Source organism: Hermetia illucens, chromosome 6 (genome assembly GCF_905115235.1).
Source record: "Hermetia illucens chromosome 6, iHerIll2.2.curated.20191125, whole genome shotgun sequence".
In the NCBI taxonomy this organism is placed as follows: Eukaryota; Metazoa; Arthropoda; class Insecta; order Diptera; family Stratiomyidae; genus Hermetia; species Hermetia illucens.
This window is the reverse complement of record NC_051854.1, coordinates 88633748-88656879: the sequence shown is the minus strand read 5'-3', so window position 1 is coordinate 88656879 and position 23132 is coordinate 88633748.

The window sequence follows — 23132 nt, the reverse complement described above, 5'->3', positions numbered from 1 at the left end:
ATTTATTTAATTAACGGACAACAAACAGAGAATTCCAATTAATTATTGTCCTCAGGAGGAGGAGAAAGCAAAAAACTTATCCTACGTTTAAATCTACTTAAAGTAGGGAAGTTAAAAGGACCAAGCAGCTGTTTTGCATTATAATTTCGGCAAAGCCTGGGAATCGGGGAATGAAAATAGACTTCGAGCTCCGCGAAGGGCACGTTGAAAATATCTGCGTTACGTGTGTTATAAGACGCAGGACGGCAGGTGATCTTGTCAGCGGCGGAGCAGTCCATCAGGCCCGAGGAAAGTTTAAAGAATGTGCATAGATCCAGATGGGATCTACGCTGTTGTAGGAAGGGAAGGTTTAGAAAGCGGAGGCGGGAGGGGTAATCCACACGAGGGAAGCTTTTCTTAAAGAAGAGAGATCGGGTGAATTTATGTTGTACATTTTCAAGGGCAAGACAATCACAGTTACGAGTGGGTGACCAGATCATGGAGCAATACTCGAGGGTATTCCTCACAAGGGAATTGAAGAGAGCTAAGGAGGGTTGGATGGAGTCAAAATCAGAGGAGGAGCGAAGAATAAAGCCTGACAATTTTGCTGCTCGATTGATAACATCGAGGCAATGGGTGTCAAAGCGGAGCTTATTGTCGAAAGTGACTCCGAGGTCTTGAGTGGAATTTAAGCAGGATAAGGAATGTCCGTTAAGCGAGTAGCAGAAAGAAGTCGGTAAGGATTTTAGGGAGTAGCACATAGAGTGACACTTTCTGACGTTTAGCGCTAAACCATTTGTCGAGCACCAACGAACCAGAGTGTCCAGGTTATTCTGAAGGGAAACACAGTCCATAGGCGACGATATAGCGGAAAACAGCTTAAGGTCGTCTGCATAGAGCAAACAGGGGCAAGTAAGGAGGGGAGGAAGGTCGTTAATAAAAAATAAGAATAGCAAAGGACCCAGAATAGACCCCTGTGGGACGCCAGAAGAGGGGGAAAAGGAGCGGGAAGTACAGCCGTCAAAAGAGACGCGGCAGGATCGGTTGGAAAGGTAAGAGGCAAGCCATAAGACAAGTGGTATGGGAACGTTTAGGGACGAGAGTTTGGATAGAAGTATCTTGTGATTTACAGTGTCGAAGGCTTTCGCAAAGTCAGTGTAAATGGTATGCACTTCTTGCCGTGAATTTAGACATTTGGCGACAAAGTTGGTAAAGTCAAGCAGGTTGGAGGCAGTGGACCTATGTTTAACGAAGCCGTGTTGTTCTTTCACTATGTGTTGGCCAAAGTGGGCGGACAACCAGTCGCTGACATATCTTTCTATGATTTTGGAATAGGAGGAGAGGAGGGAAATGGGACGGTAATTCTCGGCAAGCGAACGATCGCCACTTTTGTGAATGGGGATAATGAGAGCCTCTTTCCACAAGCTGGGAAAATGATTCTCTTGAAGGCTTTTGTTGAAAATAAGAGATAGGGGAAGGGAGATGGACTTACCAGTTTTGAGCAAAAAGAGGTTTGGAAGACCATCGTAGCCAGATCCGACCTTGGCATCAAGTTCGCCAATGAGGTATTCGACAAGGATAGGAGCAAGAAGGGCAATGGTAGGCGATGCGGGGCAGGCTACATCTACTATCGGGAGGGATTCGGAGGAAGGAGGAGGAACATAGACTGACGAAAAGTAGCGGCAGAGTAAATCACAAGATCGTTGGGGGGAGTTAGCTGAGAAGCCAGAGAATTTAATGGACGGAGGGGATAACTGGGCAGGGCAGCGGGAGTTGCGAATGTGGGACCAGAAAGGTTTCAGATTTCCGCGCTTTAGTGAGTCTTCCACGCTGGACAAATATTCGTGTCTGCACTTACGTATTAAAGATTTGACCGAGGAACGAAGGGATCTGAAAAAAACTAAGTCAGCAACATTTCTAGAAGACAGGAACTTCTTTCTCGCTGTCTGTTTTTGACGTAGTTTTTTGTGAATTTCAGTGGTGAACCAGACGGGGTAAGAGCGTAAGCACTTAGGAGAGGAGGGAACGTAACAAGGAAGAAGATCAGATAAAATGGTATAGAAAGTGTTGAGTGCTTGGTCACATGTAAATGGAGAGAGGAGGGGGATCCAGTTGATTGACGCCAGGGCTGAGTTCAGACCTTAGAAGTTCGCCTTACGAAAGTTGAACTTGGTAGGCTTGCGAGCGACAGGAGAGTGGAGTCGGGATATCTGAACATCGAACTCGAGAGCAGGATGATGGGCGTCAGGAGCAACGTAAGACGGAGCATGAAGGGATTGGGAAAGATGACGTACAGGAAGGTTAGAGAGGACAAGGTCAAGAGTGCGATCTAAGTGGTTTCTAGAAAGGTTAAATTGGAGGGCCCCACAGGTGTACATGAAAGTGGATAGAGGAAGGGAAGGGTGGGTCGAGTTATTAGGGAGGGATGGAAGGCCAGGTGTAACGGGCCAGGAGAACATAGGAAGATTAAAGTCACCACAGAGGATGAAAGGAAGTGAGGGAAACAAAACGGTTAGGGCCTCTGATAATCTGTCGAAGAAATCCTCGTGCAGAGAAGGCGGGCTTAGGCAGGGAAAATATACACACTTTATGATAAAGGGACATACGTTTGGCGGAAGGACACGTATGGTAACAGAATCGTAGGAGGAGGAGGAGGAGGAAAAGATGACTTCGGCACGGAGAGGGAACTTAACAGCTATTAGGGCACCTCCGCCAGTTGTCTTGCTAAGCGCAACGCAGTCTCTGTCACAACGAAAGACAGAGTAACCTTCGAGGAGCTGAGAATCTAAAATCTTGTCATCCAGCCAGGTTTCAGAAATGCAGATGACATGATGTTGGAATGCTAAGGCAGACAGTTTGAAATCCGACAGCTTGGTCCTTAGACCCCTTACATTTTGATAAAATAGCGTAAAGTTATTGGAATCATTCAAGTTCGGCGAGGCAGGCGGGCGGGCCGGAAATTTTCACGAATCTTAGACCTCTGATAAGGCTTAACGAAGACCCCCTGTGGCCAAAAGGAGGATTGGACGATAGCATCGAAGTCATGGGGGGGTCATGGGAACAGTTGTTTCGGTGGCGAGGCGAGGTCCAATAGGTGCCGCTCGGACGACATGAGGTCGGAAGGGCCTGCGGTTCAGCGGTGGCGGGCGTCGATGATACACAGATTGCATAGGGATCCATCCTAGGGCCGGGTCTCTGGAACGCTTCCTAATATAGTCTGCTGAGAATCGATATGCCCTAAGAGTCGCGTCTGTTCGGTAATGCAGACGGCGTTGCGGCACTTGTTGCTGGACGTACTATTGAATAGGCGCAAAGCAGACATGGCATATTGATGTGACGGGTAAGCGGATGGATGACTGATCATGGTTCAGCCTTGCGCTGGAAAAAAATCGACAACAGAAAACAATTTTAAATCTTCTGCATAGAAAAGGCTAGGATTGGTAAACAAGAAAGGAAGGTCATTAACGAAAAATGAGAACAGAAATGGAAAGAGACCCTTGGGTTACTCCTGGTGACGGAAAAATGGAGACTGGATGCAATCGTTGAAGAAAACACGATTTACTCTACCATCTAGGTAAGATCCTAACCATGAGAGAATACTTGTCGAAAATCCATTCGATCGCAATCTGGCGAGAAGCAAGGAGTGGTCAATGGAATCGAAAGGTCTGTGGAAGTCAGTATGGATTTTATGGACGTCTCTTGAAGATAGAGTTCTGCTGGCTTCATGCTGGATGCTCTATATTACGAAAGGTGTAGCAATTCGAGTTGCTCTGAACCGAGGGAAGTTGTTACGCTTTTGACCCCGATGGACCTCTTGAGCTTATCAGCCGGGGGTTCCACGATACTTCATAATAAGATTTTGGTCCACCAGATATGGTACATATATATATGTAACCACAGATTTCGGTTGTACTATGTATGTAGGGTGATGAAGATATCAAAATCATACTTGGGGATTTTAACAGCCAAATTGGGACGGAGTCTGAATTCATGCTATACGTTGACTCCCATAGTTTTCATACAGATACCAATGATTACCGACTGTGGATTATTAAAATAGCAGTGTCCCCTAAACTGGTTGCTGGAAATGTTCGTCCACAAACAAACATGGACCTCTCCAGACGGGATCACTTTCTAGCAAATTGTCCATGTGTTGATCTTTCAGCCTTGATGAATGTCAGAACATGTAGGGGAATAACAACACCACCTAGAATCCCCTCTGACAATTAGATGAGAGATAAAACTGAAGCCATCCAGAATACAGCCCTCTGTAACACCTCTAAGTGGGAAATGGATGTCGTAATAACCGCAGTCGACAGTGGCCCTGGAGATGTAGCATCAACAAATGATCTTTGCATATAGCCAAAAATATACTTGCCTCCAGCTGCAAGAAAAGTTGGAACGGTTTTTTTTTTTGTCGATGAATGTAAGCCGAGTAATGTTGCATTCTCAAAGAACGTGGGCACGCGCAGAGACATATCACGAACTCCGTCGAGCGGAGAAGCGACTTCACAGGCGGAACAGAGAACGAACAGGTCTGTGAACTCGAAGAGTACAGGGAGCAACCGCACCAGGCTCGCAAGTTTTACCAACAAATCAACAGGATGAAGTCCTATACACCTCGATGGTGCCTGATGACTGGTAATGGGGCATTATCTGTCCCATACATAAAAAGTGAGATATTACGTAGTGCAGCAATTATAGAGGTATCACGTTGCTGAGTTCCATCTATAAGATATTCTCCGCTAGTATGATCATTTTCTAGACTATTCAACATCAACAACGGTCTAAGACAAGTGGGTGTCCTATCATGCGTCCCCTTTAACTTGGCCCTGAAGAAAGTGATCCGTGATGATGGGGCAAGTGCGAGGGACATCGTCCTCTTTAAGTCCACCTACCTACTGGCCTATGCTGACGATATTGAAATCATGGGAAGAACAACTGAGACGTAGAAACTACCTTCATCCAGTGAAGGCCTTGCCTTACCTTCTAGGAGGGGTTCTTTTTTCATTTGGTCTAAGATCAGCCAAAATGCAAGCAATGAACCCAGATGAGGCTGAAGGCTACCCGTACATATGTATAAGCTAGATAAGTTAGCAAAATTTTAAATGTGCTGTTGTACTTAGGGAAAGAGGTCGCAAGGTGCATTTGGGCAGTACAGTAGGATGGAAATCATCTTTGGGGCTTCTATGGGCCAAACACCTTTGGGGGTGGTCGAAGTTGCAGGGGTCAGGTCTTCTCAGGGTGGCTAAATGGGTTGCTCCAGAACGATGTGAAAAGCCCTGGTTCTAGTCCTTAATGACACAGTTTCTAGTCCTATAAATAGGTGAGACCAAATTGTCGAGTACTACACCTACGCGCGGGTTGATAGATATTTCGCAAGAACTGCATTGGGAAGCATATGGACATAAAGAGTGAGCGTTTTTATTCTGTTTATTACAGAGTTCTCCAGTTTACTTGCTTACTTTTCCTATTTTATCATTCGAATAGCAATTCGCCATCCGCTAGCAACAGTAATGAAATGTAAACTATGTAAGCCTTCACAAAGAAAAACATTCAACGATTCTTCCGGTAAACTTGTGTGGATATTTTGGAAGCGCTTGGATGCAACCAAATTGAATTGCCCACTTATGCCGCTGGTATCTTTATCATAAAGTGCAGCACAAGATTTCATGCATAAGACTAAACCATTTTAATTTCAATCCATCCAATAAGATCCACCGTTAAGTCAACAACAAATCTACTTCATGCTAGAGCGAAAAGTCCGGTCCACAAACAACTAAATCCAAATTTTCCTAACTACGTTCAAATTAAAAATGGAAACATCAGTTAAATATTTCAGTTTTTGGCTTTCATCCATTTCGAAACAGTTAACTTCGCCGATTGTCTAATGGAGAAGCTAAACAATAACGGAAACGACTAAGACAATACTTCTTCCGAAAAGATACTAATAAGAAAGATGTACATGCAGAGGCGATGTATCTTGTTTATTATAAATGTTGTCTAGATGTTGTGAAGATTCCACCTGGTCATGGAAATAGGGAAATGGAAGAAGAAAGAGAATCTTTCATTCATAAAGTTTTATGAATGGAGTATCTTATTGAGCTGGGTTGGGTCCAGTTTTGATTAATTTAGCACATGAATCTTATATAAAGAGTTACCCATAATTAACGAAAATGTTAATGGGATAAAGCCAGTTTTTCTTTCCAGCTGTTCAAAATACATAGAATAGCAACAAAATGCTCTTATACTGAACAATTTAGAGCAATGGCCTAACAGATGTAGCGAGTTGAACGGAATGTCAGTGAAAACACATCTTATTGCCCATTTGTGTAGGCACTGTTATTATCGCGTTGAAAGTTTCAGAATTTACATTCAGTACATTGATTCTTCCTGCCTTTTTAGGGTTATGCAGGCCCTACTTTGGAATCGTGGAAAGATAAAACTTCGAAATCCTCCTCCCCTTAACTTCGCAAATTTGACTTTTTGACGATCTTTTACCGAAACTTAGTTACGAATCAAATATTTCTCAACAATGGCGGTAGTGGAGATAACGCCCTATTGCGTCCCTTTCAGTGTTAACTATTATATAATATATTGATCAGTCTAAACGTAATAGAAATTTTAGGGTGTTTTCTACTTCTAGGCCTTGTATCTGATATTAACTGTTCTCGCAGGTGAGTTTCCTTACTTTTTTTTTTTTTTTGTGCGTACACGGAGGTGGAAAATCTTAGAAAGATACGTTCGCCGCCCGAACGCCGGAACTACAGCGGGCGCGTGTATTCACACCCACTAAAAACCACCCCCGGTCTCTCCAGGCCCAGCCCCGCGGGACCACCATTAAGGTAAGGTATTACCTTTGCGGGGTAGGTTTGCCCTTAGGCACTCATCCTTCTCCTTCACACCCACTAAAAACCACCCCCGGTCTCTCCAGGCCCAGCCCCGCGGGACCACCATTAAGGTAAGGTATTACCTTTGCGGGGTAGGTTTGCCCTTAGGCACTCATCCTTCTCCTATTTGCAGCTTTCCTCCTTCTTTGTTCCTTCAGCAACTCCTCCTGCATTTGGATGATTGCGGAGCCAACCGCAAGCTACTTCTCCTCGGACTCCAGCATCTCAGTAACCAAGCTCTCCGGGATCCCGCTCCTGCCCAGCACCTGGTTTAAGTTCCTTTTCTCCATCGCAAATCGTGGGCAGTGAAACATCACATGCTCTGGATCCTCCGGTATGCCATCGCATCTGGAACAGTTCGGAGAATCATCCAACCCAAAGCGGTGCAGATACTGCCTGTAACAACCACCGTGTCCCGTGAGGAACTGGGTAATGTGGTAGTTGGTCTCCCCATGTTTTCGCTCAACCCACACCCTAATGTTGGGAATGAGCCTGTGCGTCCACCGACCTTTCGTAGACTCGTCCCATCTGCGTTGCCAGAGATCAAGCGACTCTGACCTTGCCGCATTTTTACCCTGTGCATGTCCCGCCATACGTCTTGCATTGTACAGAACACTCATTTCTCTCATCATGCCTGCCACCACCAATACTGCCTCATCTGATGTGGTTCTAAAAGCACTGCAAACCCTCAAAGCCATCCGCCAGTAAACCGAGTTCACCTGCTTCCGTCTCTGAGAGTTTGCAAGTGCCTCCGCCCACACAGGCGACGAGTAGAGCAGGATGGAGGGCACCACTCCGGCTAGCACCAACCTTCGGCAATGTTTCGGTCCACCGATATTTGGCAACATTTTTACAAGTGCCGTGGTGGCACCGGCTGCCTCTACATACTCTAGGTGTTCCCTAAAACTTTATTGGGTGTCAATTATTACCCCCAGGTATTTAATAGCCGGCTTTCATACGACCGTATGTCCACCATCCACCATCCGTCCCGTACCAGAGAGTCCTCTCTGAGAGGTAGTTTTCCACCAAATTCGTTAAGTATCCGGGGACACCTATGTCAGCCAACGCCCCTTTAATTCTATTCCAGTTGGCCGAGTTGAATGCGTTTTTGACATCCAAAGCCACTACGGCACAGCAGCCGCCAGAAATCAGTGCACCTTTTGCCAGGTTTACCACCATGCCAATTGCGTCTACCGTAGAGTGGGCGCGTCGGAAACCAACCTGGCGTTCCGACAAACTATTGCTGGCTTCGACGATGGGTTGGAGTCTTTTGTAGATGACTCTCTCCACCATCTTCCCCGTTGTATCCAACAGGCAGATAGGACGATACGACGCTGGGTTTCCAGGTGGCTTGTCAGGCTTCGGAAGCAACACCAACTTTTGCTGTTTCCACTGGACAGGGAATATTCCTTCTTTTAGGCACGCCTCGAAGGTGTTGGCGAAAAGGTCGGATCTAGTCTTCACTGCCAGTTTCAAAGCTCGGTTGGGGATGCCATCCAGACCTGGGGCCTTGTTGTCACCGAACCTACCAGATATTTCCCGCAGTTCCTCCACAGTTACAGGCGGTATTATGAGGTCATTTAGCTGGACAAAAATTTGCCTTCCCCTATTTTCGTGGTGAGGGAAGAGAGCGGTAACAATCTGTTTCAGGAGGCGCGGACAGGTCACCTGGGGTTATTTACGCAGCCTTTTCATCACCAGTCTGTCAGCCTCGCCCCAAGGGTTTATGTCGGCATGGTCGCACAGCTGTTTGAAGCAGTTCTTTTTGCTCCTGGCTTCCTTTAGGCGGCCACGCAAATGCTTGTGCGCCTCCTCTCGACCGTCGCCACCGGGTTTTCCCTTGAGCCTCTGGCAAAACCTCCTTGCCCGAAAATATGCGGCTCGCAAACTTGCGATTTCGTTGTTCCACCAGTAGTTGGGTTGCCTACTGGGGAGCAATCGCCTTCTGGGCATAGTAGCATCGCATGCTTTCGTCACCTATCGAGTGATCTGGGTGGCTTTCTCTCCAGCCGTACCATTCAGGGATATGTCGGATTTGAGCACCGCGGAAAACGTGTCCCCCTCGAAAGCTTTCACTGTCCAGCCAAGCATACCACCCGGTATTCTGCGAAAACTCTTTTTCGAGCTCGATCCGCCCTTGATGTCTATGCAGATTGCCTGGCGGTCGCTGTGAGTATAGTCCTCACTGACATGCCAAGCGATTCTACTGGTTAAAGTGACACTCACGTATGTCAGGTCCACTGTAGGCCCCAGGCCCCTTCCCCGGAAAGTGTACGAAGACCCAACATTCGCCAGTACCATGTCCAGCTCCGCGAATGCTTCGAGGAGAACACGTCCCCTAACATTAGTTATCCGGCTGCCCCATTCAAGAGCCCACGCATTGAAATCGCCTCCTATTGTGATCGGCCAACGTCCTCTTGCATCCAAAACAAGAGCAGCAAGCATCCGCTCATACTCGACGAGTGTAGCGCTGGGTGGAGCATAGCAGCTGTAGATGTGGATGCCCTTAACCTTCGCTCTGATGAAGCCCTCCTCCGGGTGCTCCATTATTTCCTCGAAGGCTTGTTTTCCACAAGTCCACAGCGCTGTTTGGCCCGTTTGGTCTTTGGCCCAAACGCTACCACCATGGTTTCGGTATGGTTCACTTAGTATGGACACATCGATGTTTTTCTCGCGGATGGTTTGCGCGAGTAGATCCGGCGCCGCTTCGCAGTAGACAATTTGGGTCAGCTCCGCAGTCCTTGCTGATATGGCCTTCCACTCCGCATCTCCTGCATTGCTTTGACTTGTCATTTGGGTTAGTGCATGCCTTCGCAATGTGCCCAAGGCCAAGGCATCTAAAGCACCGTTTTAACGCCACCTGTTCCCTAAGGCGACACATAACCCAGCCTATTCTCACTCTCCCTGCTATTAACAGTTTGAGTGCGTTCTCCACTGGTAGGCTGATGATGGCGGTTTGTGTTGCCCCCATAGCCTTTCCTTAGCGTTTTCACCACTGACTCTTGTAGTCCGGCAAGATCGAACTGTTTCTCCAACGCTTCGCGAACCTCTTCCTTCGTCGTGATTTCATCTATATCTTTGCAGATTATAGTGATCTGCGGCCTGCTAGCTCTTATGTCGGTTTCCTGCCCTAAAGTCTTCCCGATGTGGCTTAAGAATTTGTCAGCGGTTACCTTGGATTTCTTAAGTTCCAACATAAGATCTCCCTTCTGGGACCGTCTAATGCGGCTGACGTTGTCTCCCAAATTGGTGAGTTCGAGGTCTGCCTTCACTTTCCTGAGAATGCCGGCGTATGACTCTTCGCCCCGTTTGGAAATGAAAATCACCTCCGGTCTAATCTTCCTCCGATAAATTCTTTTCCGCGGTTTTACCTTCCTCCAAGCTTCCGTCTCCGCCTTTGAAGGTTCGATCCCTTTTCCCGGGGTAGCCACTGCAATATTTTCACTAGCAGCTTTAGACGTACTTTTCATGAACTCCGCCTTTTTGGGAGTTGAGTCCATTTTGCTTTTCGGGGATTGCTGGCCTGTTGAGTCATTCAGCTTCTTACGCAGCCTCGTCCCCGGTTTTTCCCCTTTTGTGTTTTGATCCGGCGTTACTTGAGTTGCCTGGTTCACTTTTCCAATTGGCGACTTCCCTACTCGTTCATCCTGGGCCTTGCCATACGTCAAACGGGTGCCTCTTATCATGGCCCTTATATTTTGGTGAATGTTCCTGCGCTCCTTTATAAACTCACACAGCTCCATGATTTTTTTACCGAGGGCAGTAAAGGCAGCTCCAGACTGATCATTGCCCAAAACATCGCTCGGGTGAATCGGCGTCAGCGATTCTTCCTCATCGAAGGCTCCCGCTATATGCTTCCCACTGGGGGTAGCGATCGTGGGGGCTTGTGCCCGTGTGGGAGGGGATCTGCGAAAAATCGAGCTCGTTCTGAACGGGTCCGTCACTGGAGCCAGTTCAATTTCCTCCCGTACGCTTGTAACATTGGATGCCATAGTAGCCAAGGTTCCCACTACTGAGGCACTGCGGTCGTTGGATATCGACGGCCGGGAGCTCGCTTGCTCACTCCCAAAAACCGCTGGTACTGGGTTTCCGAAGTCCTGCACCGTAACTTTATCCTTCTTCTGTTCCTCCATGTTTGGCTTTATTTCTGGGTATCCTTCCCATAGCCAATTTTTATCCACGGGTGGGCGTTTACTTTCCACCTACCCGGCCTGCGCATAAACATGCCCATACACGCACATCTCCGGATGCGTGCATGTGCATGGCCATGACACATTCGCCGAGCATTCCCTTATCCGAAGGGACGCGGATGATGGGAGATTTGGCAACTCCACACAGGAGTTTCCTTACTTTGGACAGGTCCCAGATACTCTTCCCATAAAATCTCCACACAATATCCATAGATATTCAAAGCTTCGACAGGAGGTCGTTGAACCAGCTGTAACCTTTTAAGCTTGCATTGCTCTTAAACCCAAATTAGAAAATATATATTCAGTGTGTCTTTAAGAGTTCCTGACTGAAGACTTCATTGCTGCCAAGGTTTAATTGGAAGCAAGGAGGAGAGAACTCAGGAGGCAGCGATGGCATGGGAATACTTCCCAGGGAACGACATTCCGATTCCTCTGAAATTAGTCGTTAGATTGGTGAAGTTCTGCAAGAGGATTGCGTTTTCATTTTTCCTTAATTGCGATGTCAGCGCCCATAATAAGATCTGGGAAGTAGTGACACCAACCGAAGGGGTGGTACCTTCTTGAATTTATTTTTAAGAAGGAGGTCCTAGGCATAACTCTAGGTAATACTCCATCAATGGACTGGTCAAGAATTGTATGAACTGTATATGTCAGATGACAGAATAATAAAACCCAACATTGCGGGCAACTCTAAAATAGAAAGAATAGTTAGGAATCCCAGAAGAACAGATTGGGACTATTATATAAGACACCTAAGTGTTACTATGGCTCATCTTCTGGGCGGTGATATCAGCAGGTGGGTCGATCAACACGCTCTGCAGAAGTGGCGATAACACATATCCTTTCATGCAGCATTACGTTGCTTCTGTTGTCAGGCAGTAATCAAGACTTACTTCACTATTATCAATCAGTGGGTAAGCATCACATAGTTCACTTATCATCTTTTTTCTGAGGACATTGCAAAGTTGATAAAGTTGATAAACCAGTAGCTTATTCCAAACTACAATTTTACAACTTACTGCCTTCATCAATACAAAGCTACTTTGTTTTTGGAAAAACGAACAGCCAAGGCCTTGCATCTTGTATTCGGTTTTCCGAGCTTCGTCTATTGTCTTTGAAACGGAAAAATGAAGAGCAGACTCGCAGGACTTTGCGCGTTGATAAGCATTCATTTAGTGGGTGAAATTTAAGCATTTTTCTTCATTTGCAGCTGTGATACCTAACAAGTCCTTCCAAATATTTCAGCGAGAATGATGTTAATCAGTCTGAACTTCTATGGGTTTATGTAGTGCTCCCTGAAGACCATCTTCATTTTTTGCCAAGAAGTGAGCACGTAGCTAAGTAGCAATCCAAAAATCCATTTCCATTTTAACAAATTCCAATTTGTATTTAATAACAGTTCTCTAATACTGCAAGCGAATATTAACCGGCCAAAATGTACGTTAAACCTTCTACTCCAATCGGCTTCGTGAATCGTTGGAAGTTGTCCCTCCAGAGTAGACTTGACAGTAGATGGCCGGATGCCAGTCCTTTGGCGAACCAATCTGTCAGCTTCCTCATTGCTAGCGATGTTTGAGTGCCCTGGCACCCACACAAGGAATGTTTCGTTCAGTCGGCCAAGTTTCAACAGCACCTGATGGTGACGCCACACCAACTGACTTGATATGTCGTTGGTATTTAGTGCTGATAACGCTGTCTGATTGACGGAACAGATTCGAATGGTGCGACCCCGTTATTTTTGTCGCAAACATTCTTATGCTGCTAATAAAATGTAGTATACGAGTATCTCCGTCTGGGTTATTGTTGCCATTTTTCCGAGAGTTCAGGCTAGTTCCATTATCGGATTTTCATCTCTGCTGCCGATCGTCCTTCCACGGCTAACCTGTCGGTAAGGATTAAGTCTGTAATCCGAAAACACTCGTGGCTATTGACAATCAAATCCGGAATGACGTGATATGATCGGCAGGCATCATAACCACATGATTTTATCAAGGTATTTCCAAATGGTCGTATGATTGGCCGCGTTTCCAAGTGTCAATGGTATCAAGCCTCTATCCGCCGTTAGCTTTTTTCGGTTTTACCTTCAAATGAGTGGAAGAGGATAGAATTATGATAGCTTATATTGCCCCGGTCGTCGTAGTATTCATTGCTTCAGAAATACTTAGGCAACTGAGCCTCTGAATTCGTGCCAGCAGCTTGCTGGACTTAGCAAAGTTCAGTCTCGTCACCAGGCGATTCATGTAGACTTCAAAATGGGTTTTATTATGGATGTATACTTTCAATAAATCCATTTTAGTGAAAGTTATCAGGTCTTAACTACCACAGTTCTACAGCACCAAAGCAATCTGAAGGAATTCTGATATTGTTCCTGGATATGGTGCTTTCATAATAGCTCAGAGTGGAAATGTATTCCTAGATATTGTTTGCACCAGCTAAATTTCTACCCCAGATAAGGTGGATGACGTTCCAAGTCAAGATAATTAGTCTAGTCTTTCTAGCGTTCCCGTGAACTTGTTACGGGGGCGCAGACTCTGGATTACCTGACCAGTTGCATTCAGGCTAGATCATCCACAAATGCTTGTGCAAAGGCCTTTGTGTCTCCAGGAGTCACAGCAATTTGTCCATCCATATGCGCAGTCCGTAAAACATAGTGCTTTTTACTCTTTCCAGTGATACTATAATACTTTACACGCCAGAGTCCAATCTTTTGGTTGAGGGCTGTATGCACCCGTTGGCCCTGAGATGAGATTTTGGATGCCGTTCGGGAGGTGCACTTTAAGCAAATGGTTTGCCATTTCTTCGTCGTTTTCTGTGCCCCTTCTGCTCTGTAAACGTAAATAATCCAGCTGTTGGTGAAGCTCTTTGACATGGATACGAGACAGTTAGCCTCTTCACAAATCGCTTATTGGAACTTATGCTATTTTTTAGAGCTTTCTGAAGTTTTTTATACCGATTCCAGCTAACGACTGAATCAGATTTTAGAGCTCGATTAAGGAGCGCCCTTGTCGTTTTCCCTTGTTTTGCTAAATCACGCTTTGGCGTCTTAAGTGAACAGCTCTATTCGAAAGCTTCTCTCATGCTTACTGTGATCATTTGGGTTGTCTCTTTAATTTCAGCAATAGATTTGATGCACCTCCCTCTAATCCTAGCTAATATAATAACAATAATCGTTGGATATTGGATCAGGGCATTGAAGTGTGTTAGAGCATTTCATTCAAGACCGTAACGGTATACTAGAGTAAACTGTAGGTGGTAATGTGGTCAGCATTGCGATCGCCCGAGATTGTTACCCTGATTTGACTCAGGTACTCATTCACAGTTGATTCGACTGGTATCCGACATCCAATCACGATAACAAATCCCTCTGCCACCAGTGAAAATTGAATAGCAATCTTCCGCTACGACATCCCAGCGCTCCAACCACTTGAGACATCCGGTAGTTAAGATTCTCAGATCTATTTGGTACACTCTCCAATCTATCTTCGGCGGATTCCGAAATAGAGTGGTAGGAAGTAGATCCATGCCCAATACGAAATCAATGTTCCTGTGATCAGAGAGTATGATAGCGTTTGATACTCTCTACTCCCCGACAAGATCCGTAATGTTACGGAGTACCATCGTAACCCGTTGAAGAAAGCGTGTTTATTGTTTATTCTAGATGCTCTGATAGTCTCGATCCACTCGAGTTGACTTGGAACTTCACAAGCATATATGGTGGACGTTAATAACACATCCTGGTGTGGCGGCACATCGGAGACGCGATACTGAGCGTCGCTGCATTGAACGGCCGTGGAATCAGCTGACGGCCAGACAGGAGACCGAGGCGAGAGATGTCAGAAAAAAAAACTCTCGAGTGAGTCAAATACAGAGAAGAAAAATAAAGTAAGAAAAAAAAATATTATAAAAACGGATGCTTTTTTATTTTGCATTTGGCGAAAACGTATCCGAAGTAGTGGTGACCCCAAAGTGATCGCTTAAGTCGATGGTGCCAACACTGGCCGACGCGGTCACAAAGTTGGCTGCGACGGTTGGTACTTTGCCTTCGGAAAGTAGATCTCGATCGCAATTACGATCGGGGTTTGCTACCTGAAATGGGTGTTCGGGTAGTCGCACACCGGGACCCTCATCGGCCTCGACGATTTGCTGGTATCACCGTAAATACGGAGCTGCAGCAACTAAATGCACCATCGGATGCACGTTTAAAAACAACAAACGACTAGGCTCGCTGGGTGCCTCGGCGACGGCTACCCGAAGCGCAGTACCACGTGGCTTTTCGTTCTGGCGAACATTAGCATCCCCACATTAGGCGCAGACTTCTTGTGTCACTATGGGCTACTGGCAGACTTGCAGAACAAGGCTTTGATAGACTCCGCAACTTCATGACCGTCATCATGGAAAATTTCTACCTGCCAAAATGACACTCTTTCGATAATTTTCGAGAACGTTGCCAACCACCGCATTCGCCCATTCCTTAGAAAGTACCGTAACATTTCTACGGAAAGTAGTTCCTCTTAGCCGGTTAAGCACAATGTGCAGTACCACATCAACGCTAAGGGCTCTCCAATCTTCTCAAAATTGCGTCCAGTTTCGCCCCCAGATGCTTGCTGTTGCGAAGAAAGAGTTTGAAGACTTGATGAACCAGGATATCTGCGACAATCCAATAGCTCCTGGTCCTCTCCACATCATTCGGACCCTAAGCCAAACGGGGTGTGGCGGTCATGTGGACCAGTTCCAGACCGATATCCCATTCCACTCATCCATGATCGCCCTACTAACTGCCGTGTTTTTACGACCTTGGATCTAGCCAAAACGTACAGCCAAATCCCTGTCGCTCCTGAAGACATTGCGAAGGCGGCTATCTGCACACCGTTCGGACGCTTCGAGTTTACTAAGATGACTTTCGGCTTGTGCAACGCTGCGCAAACTTTCCAGAGGTTCATCCACTCTGTATTACAAAACTTGAACTTTTTTTTCGGTCGCTTCCTCTTCAGACTCTGAGCACTTGCAACATATCGAATGCATTTTTCAAAGTCTATTTGAGTTTGTCTTATCCTAAACGTTGAGAAAGGTAACACTGCTGGCATTTCCTCAGCCAGATGCACTCTTAGCTGTGTTCGTCGATGCCTCAGATACAGCGGTAGGAACCGTTCTTCACCAACGGGTGAATCAAATCTGGCAACCGTTGAGCTTCTTTTCAAAACAGCTCAACCATGCTCGATGCAATTGTAGCGCTTTCCATCATGAGCTGCTCGCCGCATACCTCGCTGTAAAATACTTTTGTTTCTCCCTTGAGGGCAGGCCGTTCACTGTGTTCACGGACCACAACCCCTTACTTTCGTGCTTAGAAAAAAGCCCGACAAAACATCTCCTCGCCAACTTCGGCATTTACCAGTTTATTTCTGATATCTAACACGTGCCTGGAAAAGACAATGTTGCTGCAGACGCTTAGTCTCGAATCTCAAAGGTCATAGTCCCCACCGCGGTCGACTGTACGGCAATCTCCGAGGCACAAGAAGACGGCACAAAGCTTCAAAGCGTGAAGTCAAACTCCAAATACAAATTCAAGGGGTTTCCTATTTTCGGTTCAAATTCTTATTTACTTTGCGAGATCTCAGATAAGGGAGCCAGGCCATTCATTCCGGCCGATTTTCGCAGGAAAGTATTTAAAGCAATAAACGATCTTATGCATCCAGGCATTAGGATGACAAACCGGTTAGTCACTGATAAATACTTCTGGCAGTCCACAACAAGGACGTAAACTCTTGGGCCAGACAGTGCATCATGTGCCAGATATGCAAGGTCAACAAGCACGTTCGAAAGAAAGTAGGTGTATTCCCAAGGTCAACCAAGCAATTCCACACTATGCACCTAGACATCATCGGTCCTTTTCGAGATTCGCACGGACTCAAGTATTGCCTCACAATTATCGACAGGTTTTCGCGGTGGCCTGAAGCAATATCTCTGTCTGACATAATGGCACAATAATGTGCCGAGGCCCTCTGGCGGAGAGTAAATTCTGCGTTTTGATGCTCCAGCCGTTGTTATCACGGACTAGGAAATGCAATTCGAATCTACTCTTTTTGCGGTGTTGGCTTCAAACGGTATAGGACTACTGCATACCATCCACAGTCCAATGGTATACTGGAACTTTTGCACCGGACGCTGAAGGCCACATTAATGGCTCGCGACGGTGCGTCGTCCTCGCGGTCCTTGCCTTTCGTCCTCCTCGGCCTCCGTGCATTCCAACAAGAGGAATTCACGGCTAGCCCCGTGGGGATGGTGTACGGAGAGAATCTGCGCCTTCCTGCCCACCCTGTGCTTAGCATCAGAGCAGGGTTAGGCGACTCTGGAATGCTGCGTCTGGTCATGGAGCGGTTTCGAAGCTGCGAACGACTCCACCTTCCCGGCACGGGGCAAAGGAGGTCAACACCCCCAGGAACCCCGAGACGGTCCCCATTAGAGTGGACGTTCCTTGGAGGCCGCTGCATCCACCATACGAGGGCCTCTTTAGAGTTCTGGATCGAGGTGAGCACTCGTTCAAGCTGGACGTCCGATGTGGGGCAAGTGGGTGTCCTTGTCGAGGCTGAAGGATTTTAACGAGCCAGCGGCCGCTTGGAAAAATTGCTCGAGAAGCGTCAGATTCGCTCAGTGGCCCCCATCGCGAGATCGTGCCGACCGTTTACTTCGCTTAACAAGCGTGGTCTCAGTTGGGGCGGCGCAAACCTGAGCGACACCTTGAATTCACCTCTGGCGCCGCATGAACGACCGTGGAAACAGCTGACGGCCTGACATGAAACCGAGGCGGGAGATATCCGAAAAGAAAGAAACTCTCGAGTGAGTCAGATACGGGGAGGAAAAATAAAGTAAAAAAAAAATATATATAATAAAAACGGATTTTCCAGCTGTCTGAATATCTGGGTGGTTAGATCACAAGGCTATCGTACGGAAGGTCGCGGTTCAAATCTCACTGGATGCGGTGGATTTGTGTCATGCTTTGACGTCGGATACTAGTCGACTCAGCTGTGAATGAGAACCTGAGTCAAATCAGGGTAATAATCTCGGGCGAGCGCAATGCTGATCACATTGCTTCCTACAGTGTACTGTAGTGTACCGTTACGGTTTTGAATGAAGTGCTCTAACAGACTTCAAGGCCCTGATCCAATATGGATTGTTGCGCCAGCGATTGTTATTATTATTTTGCATTTTGCAAAACGTATCCCAAACTGTTATTACCCCCATGCCTTTGCTTTTTGCATATTAGATAGCTTTGATGAATATTCCACTGGGAACTTTGTCGATGTCATAAAGGGAATAAACAGAGTCCCAAAAAATCTCCTTTACCCTATGATAACATTCTATGGTTAGTTTGACTGTTGTGGTGTCGCAATTAAATAGATCGTTAACCAAGATAATTTAGAGGTCTTTTGAACCACAATGCAGGAGCACGGTCTATCACTTTCGTTGGCATGTCTCAAGTTCACATGTCGACCCCTTACTTCCCCACAAAAAACCAGTGGTTCTTGTATGAGGTACATAAATGTCTTACTGCTATTGATTCGACGACTGGTAAATGCAGTGACCGCTTTACAATGCTGCAAATTTATTTAAGAGGTATGTTACTTCATCTACGCTTCAAATGGAGTTTATTCCTGATCCCCGTTAACATCCGATTCAGGAATGCCGATAGTAAGGACAGTTCCCCGCCTATTGGCTCATTTTCCTGCTTTGTTACCCAGAGGTTCTTTCGGACATCAAGTTGGTCCCTGACCTCAATATCGTTATGCTCCTCCCCTGGAAGTCAGAGAAAGAACTTTTTGAGCGATGACAGTTCAGATAACTTCTTCAGGGTTAATTGTGTAACCTCCTACATATCGTTGTGGGAACTTTCAGCTAGGTGGAGTTTCCTCCTAAGTTCGTACTACGAGGTATCGTAACCGGATGGATTGGGGTCGTCATACAACACCCATCCATCGGTTTCGGTAGCCTTGATTGCAAATGAAAGCTTAGCCGTTACCTGCTGAGCCCTCTGTACAGTTTTTTGGGCCGAAGATTTGGGGTTGTCAGAAGGCCGCTGGCGCTTTGGATGTGCCCTTACTTGCAAACACCCCGTAAGATCCTTTTCCCTCAGCTTTGCACTTCAGCAGATGGCGCCTACTGGAGCCCGTGGTCAGGAATACTGATCGAGGGGGACAGCTTCGGCTCGTCCGGTAGGGACTGGGTTCCAATTGGGTTAGTTCCTACTTGTGGTGAATCTAAATCCAGACTCAGGTCAGCTCAAGGCTAGTTGAAACGCAAAGTCGCCTGGTACTTAGAGTTTACCTTTTACGGCCACAGATTAACCCCTGTCACCATTTACCCCTCGCCACCTTGCCTTGGAGTTTTGATTACCGCTTAGCTTCATGTCCCTCACCACGACACGGTAGGTAATCAAATAGGTAGTTGATTTTAGGAAAGGTTAGCTTAGGTTTGCCGCCAAATTGTTCTAAAAGTCGGTAATGAATTTGAAACAACATCATGCAAGGCATGCTTGGTTAAAATACATACTATCCTTGTTGATTTACTTTTGTGGGGAATGTTTGTATATCTGCAAGATTATCAATGGACCTATCGGCAACAAGCGTAGAACACAAACTCATTTCAGAAACGAAACCATGTAGTTATTGGTATGCAGATGGGAAGAGTTCTCGAAGGGTCGCTGAACGTACAAGCTTATGCGTCATATTAGCTAATGGATTGCGAGGAGTCGCAGATAACTTCTTTCTTATATACATAATTGGTTGCAAGTCACTCAGGCTACGGATAGTATCTGTACCAGAGCTGTGAACAGAGGCACGCCCCAGGGTGGTGCCATCTCATCGGTGCTCTGGTTAATAGTAATGGACAAAATTTTACGTACATTGGACAGCAGCGGGGTGAAGGTGGTGGCGTATGCCGACGACTTGGTGATATTAGTATCAGGGATGTTTCTGTCCATTATGAGCGACATCATGGAAGGAGCGTTGCGAAAGGTGTGCCTGTGGGCCGCAAGATGCGGACTAAGCATAAACCCAACCAAAACACAACTGATGCTATTCACCACCAAGACAAGGATACCTGAATTCCATCTACCACGGCTGATTGAACAAAGATTGGTTCTTTCCTCTAATGTAAAGTATCTGGGTGTAATCCTGGATCCTAAGCTAAATTGGAGGTTGAACATAGAACTGAGGGTTAAGAAGGCCTGTATAGCCTTCTATGCCTGTAAGAGAACCTTTGCGAAGAAATGCGGTCTCCGGCCGAGGATGGTTCTCTGGATGTACACCGCTGTAGTGCGTCCGATCCTGACGTATGGATCTATTGTATGGTGGCAGGCTTTGAAGAAGAAATACAATAGAACGAAGCTTAAGAGGATTCAAAGAACCGCGTGTGCAGGTGCTACGGGGGCTCTGCAGTCCTGCCTGGCAGATGCTCTCAATGTACTCCTGCATCTCCTCCCCCTAGACCTCCACATTAAATATGTTGCAGCGTACAGTGCTGTCAGACTACGTGAGTCCGGATGCTGGACAGCGAAGTCCTACGGCCACAGCAATATTCTAGATGAAATACCTCGAGAAATCTGGGCATCCCCCACGGACTATGTCACACGCAAGCTGAACTTCACGAGAAACTTTGCTGTGGACCTTCCAACCAGGGCAAAGTGGAAGACCGGCGGCGTGTTGCAAGACTATGACACGGTATTCTTTACGGACGGATCAAAGATGGCCTATGGAGTCGGCGCGGGGGTTTTCTCGAATACACACGGTGTATCCAAGTCGTATGGTCTCCCAGGTTTCACCAGTGTATTCCAGGCGGAAGTACTGGCGATATTGGAAGTCTGTCGATGGCTGGAGTGTGATTCGAGCCCCAAGCGTAACATAGCCATTTTGACCGACAGCCAAGCGGCCATCAAGGCCTTGTACTCAACGACGACATCTTCCAGGTTGGTGGGTCAGTGCAGAGACACGCTCAACTATCTGGGCGGCACGCTCAAGATCACTCTCCTCTGGGTTCCCGGGCATAGGAACATAGAGGGGAATGAGCGGGCTGACGGATTGGCCAGGCAAGGCTCTGCTCTTGGCAGTCCCTCGGGGAATACAGTCGGTGTTCCGCTGCCGGCTGTCGGGGGCCGAGTCTACTCGCACTACCTAGCAGCCGCGGGACTAAGATGGCGAAGGCTTACAAGCTGTGCCAAATCAAGGAGAATTTGGCCCGCTTATAACATAGCCCGATCACGAGAGCTCCTGTGCCAGACGCGTGCAAATGCATTCAAGATTACGGCGGTCTGCACGGGGCACTGGCCCATAGGGGACCATGCCGCTAGGCTCGGCTTACCCTACAACTCGCATTGCCGAAGCTGCGGAGAAGGAAGGGAAACCCTCATGCACTTTCTCTGCGATTGCCCAGCTCTGGCTCGAGTCAGGCTGCGGACACTGGGTAAACCATTCTTTGGGGACCTCAGTGAGATTTCTAGCTGCAGGGTCGGAGAGCTGCTTTCCTTCGTGAATGCTACGTGCTGGCTCTGAAGATCCGAGCCAGCTGGACTCTGCTTCCCTGTTGCGATAACAACAGTCACGGTCTTAGGAGTTTGTGGCATCAAAACGGCGCACCAAAGCGCTAATTGGGCTCCTCGGAGTGGCCACTGATACCTACCTACCCTATCATCTGTACCGAAATGGCTAAGTTGGGCTAGTAAATCGGAAGACCCAGGACGGGTGTCGTTTCAATGCTGGAGGATTGTCGCTGGAGGAGACGATGGAGGTGAAAGTGAGGGAGTTCCTGAAAACTAAGGTTGTTTTTTGTTTTATGGGAGAGAACTGGAGTCAAGCCCACTCCAGTTAGGGCACCATTGTAGGTCTTCGAGTTAATAAAAATTCTCCAGAGCTCGTCACCATGCCTTCATTTTTTCTTTCAGTTTCTTTCAGTTTTTTCAGAATTTAAGGAATTTTTCCGGCTGAGTTTTGGAAAGGATCTCTCCAGAAATTAATGGCTGGATCAATTTTTGTCTTCTCGTGCAATTTTCCCAGAGTACAATTTTCTTTGCAATCCATTTTGCTTTGAAATTGAATGCAACAATGAATAGACATTAGCATATTCAATTGTTCATAATTATAGTAGAAACCCAACTATTTCAAAAGATTTCCATTTTAGTGACATCCGGCCTTCCTACAAATTTAGTTGTTACTGTCTTACCTATAAATCTTTCGTTGTTTCAGATTTTACTTTCAATGATTCACTGAATAAATGATTTCTGGTTTGTGGAGTGCATATTGAGCGGAAAAGGTGATGCGTTTTGTGTAGGCCAATTCGTTTGTGTTAGATGAAAATGAAATAATAAATCCCATCTTGCATTTATATTTTGTTAACGAAAATGTCAAAGACCAAGTAACCAGGTTAGACCGCATAGGGTGGTGCAGTTTATCTACTAGATACTTCATACTTCCGAACAAAATCCAATGATTTCGGTTACTTTTTGAACCAAAATTGATGTACAATGGAAGCCTTCCTCTGGCTCAACTAAGCTCATTTTCATTGTAAAGTTCTTAAATAGTCGAGTTGGCTTCGAGGGGCTAGAAACTCACCCATCCTGTACTCCATTCGAAGCAAAATCGGTAATCTCATCACCATATGCTACCTGGATAAATCAACATTACAATCGCATATCCGATTCGCTATCGCGTGGAGTTTTCAGTTTTCAGTTTTCGATCATGGGCGTAACTGCAGCTCCGAGCGCAGATATTATTGAAAATGGCAAAGAAAGCGTTAAATCTGAACATCGCAATTTAAATGCCATTCTTCCACGGAATCGGGCAATTGATGAACATAGTGAATGCAAATGGCATTCGATTCGGCCACAAACAAAATCAACGCTCAAATATATGAAAATTGCCTGGGATTTTGGCGAAAAAGTTGGCGAAAAGATGGTCACAAAGAAAGGTAAAAGTGCCTGATCATGGAGGTATGGACGAGTAGATCGTGGAACCATGGAAATCGATTGACAATCGCTAGATTGCCTTTTTTTAGGCGGTCAAATGGTCTTTGCCGAATTTTGTTACTA